Genomic DNA, 9,513 nt, shown 5'->3' with positions numbered 1-9,513 from the left:
AAGCCTGCTCGGTTTGCTCCTCTCCCTTCAGCAGGGTCAAATTTGCATTATAGTGTTGAAAAAAATTTTAAACGTATAAATTAGACTCTTCGATTTATTTAAAAGCGAAAAAAAATTATCTCACCACAAATCGGACGCTTCGATCGATACACTTTGAAAATCTGACTTTTCAATTTTTCAAATTCGAGAATCCAATTTGTTATTTAAATAAAATAAAAAATTTAAATTCATATAAAAAAAGAAACCACCAATTAACCATGATACTAGATTACATATTATTGTTTCCATTTCTAAAAAAAATTAGCCCACTAAAAATAACTCACGTGTTGACTAATTTTGTTTTCAAAAGAATATTTTATATCCTTAACATTTCTTCTTGATTTTAATTTTAGGTTTAATTACTTTATTGGTCATATAGTTTTGTAAAATTTTTAATTAGGTTTTTATACTTTTTTTTCTTTTAATTGGATTTCTGTACCAAATTTTTTTTTAATTAGGTCCCTCTTAACAATAATTGGTTCAACTATATAGGGATCCAATTAAAAAAATCGGTACAAGGACCAAAATAATAATAAAAAAAAGGGTTAAGTATTCTTTTCGTCCTTAACGTCTTGGGTCAAAATCAAAATCGTCCCTGACCTTTTTTTGTTATTAAAATCATCCCCAACGTTACGAAACGTTATAAAATCATCCTTTTTACAAAAAATAATAATACTTTGACAGTTTTACCCTTAAAACAAAAATAAAAATAATATTAAAAAAAAAAGGAAAAACCCCACCCCACCCCACTCCCAGCCTCTTCGGTCTCTCCCCCCTTCAACCCCAAAATTTTACCTTCCTCCTACTTTCAGATCTAACCAAACTCTCAGGCCCCTGACCCTCCTTTCCAAGTTTCAACTTCCTTCTTCCTCATTCTTTCGGATCGTCAGTGAGGGGGTCTTCCATGAGGGGATCGTCGGTGGTGGGAGATCCGGTGACGCCGCTACCTCCAATGGCAGGGAAGAAGGCGACGTCGGTGGCGGAGGAGGATGACGCAAGGAGCAAGTATGGGGAGATGATGGAGATGAAGATGGTGGTGCGGCATAAGGACTTGAAGGAGATCGTGGAAGCCATTAAAGAGAGCTTTGACAAAGATGCGGTGGCCGGAGATCAGGTCTCTAAGATGTTCCAGATCAGTCAGGCACAACTCGATCGCAGTTTCAAGTAATTGAGGAGTTTGTTCTCTTCTTCTTGTTTGTTTGTTTTGATAATTAGTTGATAATCAATTTTGGCTTTTTTATTTGTTTCATTTGTATGGTTACTGAATTTTTGGGCAATTAAGGGGTTAAGTTCATTGGTTCTCCTTGACCATCATTTCTTCTCTGGACCCATTCCTCCCTTGATGAATCATTACTACTGCTACTCATCAACATGTTTTTGTTGTTCACGTTGTTGTTAAGATGCGCTTGTTGCCTTAGTCCCACTTGGGCGGCAACAAAAACAGCATGATGATGTTGATGAGAAGGGTAGTTTAGAGGTGATACTTACTGCAGCATATTCTGAAAGCTGAGAGCACCTAAAGAAGACGAAGAAGAAGAGACAGGTTGTTGGAAGTTAATGGCAGTAGTTGGAGAGAAGAAAGGAAAGAGATAAGGAAGTGGGGGTGCAGGTGGAGAGGGAGGGTTTTTTTTATTTTTTAATATTATTTTTATTAATTGATAAGGGTAATTTGGTAAAATAAAATAAAAAAGGACGATTTTATAACGTTTTGTAACATTGAGGATGATTTTAATAACAAAAAAGGTCGGGGACGATTTTGATTTTCACCCCAGACCTTAGGAACGATTTCAGTACTTAATCCTAAAAAAAAGTATAGAAACTTAATTAAAAATAAAATTTAGTGCAAAGGACTCAATTAAAAAAAATATATAAAAATTTAATTATAAAAACTAACAAAATAATTAAATCTTAACTTTATTTTTAAATTTTATTTTATTTCAATTTATCAAAAATATATATAATTGAAAATAGAAAAGATAAGTCAATCGGTTAGTCATAATTATTAGTAGTGTTAGCTAACTCTATTCTGCAGTATATAATTAAATCCCTTCACGCAAGATGTATTGCAATCACAATATTCATTCATTTTCTTCTCTTTTCTCTGCGTTTGATTGTTGCTACTCTAATCTCAATACAATTTTACTAGATATTTTAAAATAGGGCGAATTTTTTTTTGACAATTATTTCAAAAGGACGAGATTCTTAACAAAAAAAATACCCTTTTCGACCCTTGATAATTATTTTTATGGAATTGATTAGCTCCTGTGCTAAAAAAAATATTAATTTTTTTGGTACAAGGACTAATCAATTCCATAAAAATAAAGATCAGGTGCCGAAAAAAGTAATTTTCTTTTGTTAAGAATCTCGTTGTCTTTCAAGATAGTTGTCAGGGACCGTTTAAAATTTTTCTCTTTAAAATATGTCAATTTTATCTTTCTAATAACATATCTGTTAGTCAAATTTTAGTCTATCCATCAAGTTCAAATTTTCATTTTAAATACGTAATTATTTGTAAATTAACAAATATTTTTATTTATGTATTAATTCTATTTATATTAATTTATTAGCTTCAAATTCAAACCTACCTGAAGGCTAAACACTACAAGAAAGTTTTAGAATAGTGATCAATTTTAGCAATCAATCAAAATTTTTTATGGAAAGAAAAAGTTGGGTTGCTAAATCGGTCGCTAAATTTTAAGTAGCGACCGATTTAGTGACTACCAATCTACCACTCTTGGTCACTAAGATTAGTCGCTATTTTTTAATTTAGCGACCAAATTAACAAGCAAAACAATAAAAAAGGCTTTTGGGTCCATTGGTGACTAAATCGGTTGTTATTTTTAATTTAGCGACCGATTTTGTGACCAATATAAAAACATGCTTAATAATTATTGGTCGCTAAATCGGTCGCTAAGAAGTTGGTTACTAAATTGGTTGCTAAGTGTTAAGATAGTAACTGATTTAGCGACCAACTTTAAAATGCTGCTTTTAAAGTAGTTGGTCGCTGAAACGGTTGCTATTTTATAATTTAGCGACCGAATTAGCAACCGATATAAAAATAAGCTGAAAAAATAGTTGTTCGATAATTCTGTTGCTAATATAGAGATCACTAAATCGGTTGCTAAGAGATAATATAGCAACCAATTTTAGCGACCAACTATAAAATCATGGGTTAGAGCAATTGGTCGCTAAATCGGTCGCTATTGTAATTCTTAGCGACCGAATTTGTGACCACTAAAAAATGTGTTATAAATTAATTGGTTGCTAAATCGGTGACTATTTGTTTTTGACTAATCAACATATTAAATAAATTAAATTTTAAAATAAATTAAAAGAAAACATAATTTTGAACCCTAATTTACAGTGTCCCTCTCGCCACCTCCCTCACTCCCTGACGAGTCCTGGTCGGCGCTGTTCTTGTCGACGCCATTCTCGTCGGTGCCACCTCGCCTCCTCGAGTCTTCATCATTGTCTATTCCCTCGCCGCGTTCTTTCTCTGCTCATTCATCTATTGTCACAGGTCGTCGCATCCTCATCTAGATCTGCCGTTGCTCGTATCGCGTCATTCTTTTCTCAGCGCCACCTCCTGTGGTAACTTTTTCTTCGGTAACAACAGCAGTCTTCCAGTTAAGCAGATTTTCTCCTTCAGTTATGGTATTTCATCTTCGTATCTTTGATTTTGATTTTGATTTCTCATTATAATTCCAGAGAATTTTTCACTATTTTGATTTTGATTTTGATTTAGTTTTATCTATTAGGATATCAATTAAACCTCTCTAATCTGCTGTTGCTTATCTATTTCTCTATCTTTTTGTCTATTATTTGCTTTAATTTCAAATTATTAGCTTTGTCAATTGTTGCATCGCCGTCCAGATCTGCTGTTGTTCATTGTCCGAATCCTCTACTAATAGGTATATAATTTTTGATTTCGTACTATTTTCATTGTTCTTCGCTTTTGGCACTCTTTTCAATTTATTTGCGTTATGCAGTTTTTAATTTCTAATTTTTGTTTCTAATTTATGTACATATTAGCTGATCATGGGTGCAACATCATCTTTGTTAACACAGAATTCATACATGAGAAGGTGGTGAGTTCCATCAATGATAATAATAATGGATCATCATCAATAAAATTGGTGTCAATCCCTGATAGTCTGGGACCTAAGGATGATAGAAGAAATTCAGGAGAGTTATGTTTCTCTATATTAAGAACGCTTTTAAGGTTTTGTAAATTCAATACTTCTTTATTATTTTTCTTAATTTGTTTAACTATTCAAAAGTTCAATGAAGTAATTGTTATGAACTTTCTTCAGAGAGCCAGAGTAGTATGTTGGGATCTCAGTGGAAGAAGCGTTCATCCTTCAATTTGAACTCCACTAACCCTTTTCTTGTCAAAGGATCAAAAGAATTTAGTGAATCTTACTGCTCAATGGTAAAGATTCAACAACTATGTACAGATGATCAGAAACTAATAGAGATTGAATTAGTTTGTATAAGTGGTTAGTGGATAAATGGTTAGTTCAATTGTCTGTATAAATGAATGTCTATCGAGCGAGAAATAGTGTAGATAACCAAAAAAATATCAATTAAATTATAGAATCTTTCTGTTTCTTAGGAACATGATGCTAAATTAATCTGACAGTATATAGTTTCTTATATTGGATGTCATGTGGCTTAAGACATATATATTATAATGAGCAGTTAGCTTTAGAAATGAAGGTTCTATTATTTTCCCTACTTGTTTTTATCTGCATGCCAAACTTGGCCTAATGAACAACTTGTTTGAACTTTGAATTAGTTCTGCAGAGATCTTCAGCAGTGGTAATTTTAATAATGTTTCTTTGTCTAAACTTGCTCTTGTTGACTTTTTGATACCATGTGGCAATGAGCCTATGAAAAATAGAGACATGGAAGAAAAATAAGTAGAGAACATCATTCAACCTTCTTATCACCCTAAAATGGTATCTCTCTTTTTGTCTCTCTAAATCTTTATGAGCATCTTAGATTAATGACTTCAATTATTGAAGTTTTCTTTCTTTTTTATCATGAAAAGGAACTAGGAGAACTCAAGCAAAGCATTGAATCCAAGAAGAGGTAATACCATAATATGGATCTTCAAAGTTCTTTGACTCAAGAGGTAAAAAAATTATTGACTTAGATTGGAGTCAAAGAATGATGTCTTTTTTTATGTATATATTCATGATCTTTTTGTGTATTTATGAAGATTCTGCGGCTTCAAAAACGATTACAGCAACAATTTGTGATAAGGCGTGCATTAGAGAAAGCATGTTACCTACCTTATTCACAGGATGCTACATTAGAAAATTCAATACCTAAGGTAGATTTTTTTTTAGCTTTCTAAATGTATTGAAATTTGTTTGGTCTTATTTCTGATTGTGATTGTATTTATCTTATAGGCTGCCAAAGAACTGATTAAGGAGCACTACAAGAAAAACATCCATTCAGCCACACTTTTTTAAGCTACATTCGAAAAGCATAGTCTATTTATATAATAGGCTACGCTTTTCTCTGTGTTCCCCTTTTATAAGAGAATAGAAAACACAATTGTGGCATCATTTAAAAAGTGTAGCCTTAGATACAATAAAAATTACTTATAATGCGTAGCCTTATGTTGATATCTATGGGTACACTTTTCATACCAAAGGGAGCGCTTTTGAAGAGTAATATATTTGTTATGTTTTGGGTGCACTTTAAAAGCATTGCCTAATGTAAAAATGCCAAATACACATGTATAGGACACTTAGTGAATTTTTTTGTTTCTTTTTCATCATCGAAGCCCTGCACTCTCTCATTCGGCCATTCCTTCTCTCCTACACAAGCACCAAATAACAAAATCCTAGCCGCTTCTCCAATCTCCTCGTCGTTGTGCCCTCGTCGTCGTGCGTCACTGTCACCGTCTCAGTGAGATTGGAATATTGGAATTAGAAGTTGTGTATTTGGAACAACACTTGTTATCTTTGTATAGGAGAAGATTTGATCCACAAATTACAACTCTATCAACCAAGGAAAGAAGATTCGAAACAGCTTCTGACATTGAAAGAGGAACTGTTGAAGGTGCTACCCCAGAAAAGGAAACTACAGTTATGCAATATAGTAACATTTCACCCAGTAAAAAAAAGAATTTGTTTCTGCCTTCATTTTTTTCAATATAGTATACATAAATATAAATTTATTTGTATTTAGACCCCATTTTTCATTTCATGTTTATACGATTTCTCTTGTGCCTTTATTTTGATTTTCAATAATTGTTGACATTCAATCCTAATAAATAGTTATCTATCTTTGATTATTTATATATTTTGTTGAATTAGAATTATATTTAAAAATTAAATTTTAATAGTCATATACGTGAAATTTAGTTAATATTTATAACTAGGAAGCAGTAGTGACTAATTTAGCGATCGATTTTGAAATTTTGAAGTCAACTATTAGTGACCGATTTAGCGACTAAAATATTAGCGACCGATTAGCAACCGAAATATTGGTCGCTATTTAGTGACCGAATAACTTAGCGACTGATTTAGCGAACGAAATATTGGTCGCTATTTAGTGACCGATGTTGTTAGTGACTGATTTATCTACCAAAATTATTTCGCATGGGTTAGGTGGCCCTAGTTGAAAATCGGTTGCTAAATATTAGTGACCAACACCGGTCGCTATTTTAAATTTAGCGACCAAGGTTTTAGCGGCTAGTATAATCAGTCGCTAAATCGGTCGCTATTTCGATAATTTCTTGTAGTAAAAATTCTGTAAAAAAGTAATGTTATTAGAATCAAACATAAAAAGTTAAAAATAAGAGCAATCAAAACAATGATAAAAACTGAATCAATTAAGATTAGGATTTGGTAAATTTTTTAATTATTTATACAATTATCAAATTGCCATCAAAATGATGTAGTAAGTTTTATTTTAAGAACGATGAATATTATTAAAATGATGTAGTAATTTTTTTTATATTGGATCATTAGTCGGCTTATTTTTTTCTATATTATAAACCTTTGTGTGATATTCAATGATATTTTAATAGTATTGTGTTTTACTCTGTTATGGTTCTATTTCAATTTCTTGAAAGGAACAAAACGTCGTCGACATTTTGTGGATGGGTGATATTTTTTTAATAAAAAAAAGGGCGTCGACGAATTGTATTAAAATTTTTTCTTAATTTTACTATGTATAAAATGTCAGCGACGTATTCTATGTTTATTATTATTTTTAATTAACGCAAAGGAAAACGTTAGTGACATTTTGTTTAAAGACATATTTTTAAAATATTTTCCAGAAAAAAGGTTATTGATGTATTGCAGAAAAAGTAAAAATGTGAATGATATTTTGTGAAAACATAAGCAACGTTTTGTGCTAGTAGGAATAAAAAATATAAAATTAACTATAAAAGAAGTGCTTAATTGTGCTGAAACGCAAAAATGGAGTATGAGAGCTTTGTTCTACATAAAAATTGAGTAATGAAAGCTTTTTCTACAAAATGTTCTCAATTTGAGAAAGTGAAAAAAGTTTGTGAGTGAGTGCGATGAGTATATAAAATGGAAGGTTATATTAGTTTAAAGAGGAGTGCTAGGGGGCAAGCAAGTTTTGTGATTTGTAGCCATCAATTGGTGTTTTTAATGTCGTGGAATTACTCACTTTTCTTTTGCTGGTTAAGTACTGACTAAATTTTAATAAAAGTGCTGGCCCCCTAGACTTTCTCTAAAATATACTATAATGGTCAGATTTTATCTCATACACATGAGGGTGTGAGTTTTTTATGTGAGAATCTATGCGTTATTATTGTTTCTCTTTTAATAACATATGAAGGACTTAAGAGTATACTTTCTCAAAGTGTAGATCATCAAGTGCAAAAGAGAGTCATAAATATTTTGTATAGACAGTCTGTGCTAGTATTTGGTGGCTTTAGCCAATTTCAAATAATGCATGTGACTGATGAAGCTAGTATGCAAAGAATATCTTTTACATATCATCAACTAGAGCACAGACCTCACTTATCGAGTTGTATATTGAGTTCGAGGAAATCGATGATGTTGATTTTTCAGAACCCAACATAGATTGGGTGGGTTATTATACTGAAAGCAATGAAGAATTTGAAGATAATTATGAAGTTTTTGGTCCAACTAAAGATATAGAAGAAGATGAGATAATGGTTGAAGCAGATGTGACTGATATTGCAAATGCACTAGCGAAACAGCATCTATCTAGAGAGTCATTTTTTATGCATATTTTGAATCTTGATACTATGCATGCACTAGAATTTTCTAATACGTCAATACTGGAAATTTTGTAATTATTATTATTATTATTATTATTATTATTATTATTATTATTATTATTGAAAAAGTTATAATTAGTATTATTACATAAATTATTATTAGTATTGATATCGTTACAGATGATGATGATGATGATGATGATGATGATTATTATTGTTATTATTATTATTATTATTATTATTATTATTATTATTATTAAAGTTATAATTAGTATTTTACAAAAATTATTATTAGTATTGATACCGTTACGGGTAACGATGACGACGAGGACGACAACGTTGATAATGATGATGATTATTGAAAAGTTATAATTAGTATTATAATAAAAATTATTATTAGTATTGATATTGTTACGGGTAATGATTATTATTATTATTATTACTATTATTATTATTATTATTATTATTATTATTATTATTATTATTCACTTCTTAATATTAGTAATATTATTATTTGTTTTGTTTTTATATTATTATTTTCTTTATTTTTATATTGTTATTACTATTTATTGTTGTTGTTATTGTTATTATTAATAGAATATTATTTAGGTTTATTTTTGTTTCATTATTAGTGTAGCCCTAGCTATTGTAGCTGACGATAAATTCACTGTTAGAATGGAGTTTAATTCTAGAGATGCTGTTATTGCATCAGTTAAAAAGTATACCATCCGAAGAGGAGTTGATTACAGGGTATATGAATCAGACCCAACAACATTCTATGCTAAATGCGTACAGTACGGAATAAGCTGTGATTGGCTTATCAGAGTTAGTCTTATAAAAAGATAGTATCATTGGGTGATAAGGACGTACAATGGTAGTCGCATGTGAACTAGAAGTACCATCTCTCAAGATCATGCTAAATTGAACTCTGATACAATTGCAGAAGTGATAAAGTCATTAGTTGAAACTGACCTGTCCATAAAGGTGAAATTTGTCATTGCTGAAGTGCAATCGAAGTTCAACTACACGATAAGTTATCGCAAAGCATGGTTGGCCAAGCTAAAGGCAGTTGAGAAAATATTTGGTGGGTGGGAATCTTCATACAAAACTTTGCTCACATGGTTTGAAGCAATGGTTGCAAAGGAACCATCAGCAATTGTTGAGTACGAAACTACATATGGCTACCGAGGGGATGAGTTAGTTGAAGATCTCCAGATTCTGACATGAGTCTTCTG

General features: G+C 31.3%; 1 long non-coding RNA gene across 1 annotated transcript; it reads left to right on the top strand.

Moving 5' to 3' along the window:
* The first annotated feature begins 3,403 nt into the window (after positions 1 to 3,403).
* LOC112766256 (uncharacterized) lies at positions 3,404 to 6,277 on the top strand. Its single transcript, XR_003184219.3, has 6 exons — positions 3,404 to 3,693; positions 3,885 to 3,950; positions 4,108 to 5,000; positions 5,093 to 5,176; positions 5,264 to 5,377; positions 5,457 to 6,277. It is a non-coding gene; the product is annotated as an uncharacterized lncRNA (long non-coding RNA).
* The last annotated feature ends 3,236 nt before the right edge of the window (positions 6,278 to 9,513 follow it).

This window comes from Arachis hypogaea, chromosome 17 (genome assembly GCF_003086295.3).
Source record: "Arachis hypogaea cultivar Tifrunner chromosome 17, arahy.Tifrunner.gnm2.J5K5, whole genome shotgun sequence".
Taxonomy (NCBI): Eukaryota; Viridiplantae; Streptophyta; class Magnoliopsida; order Fabales; family Fabaceae; genus Arachis; species Arachis hypogaea.
This window is presented reverse-complemented; position numbering and strand designations above follow the sequence as displayed.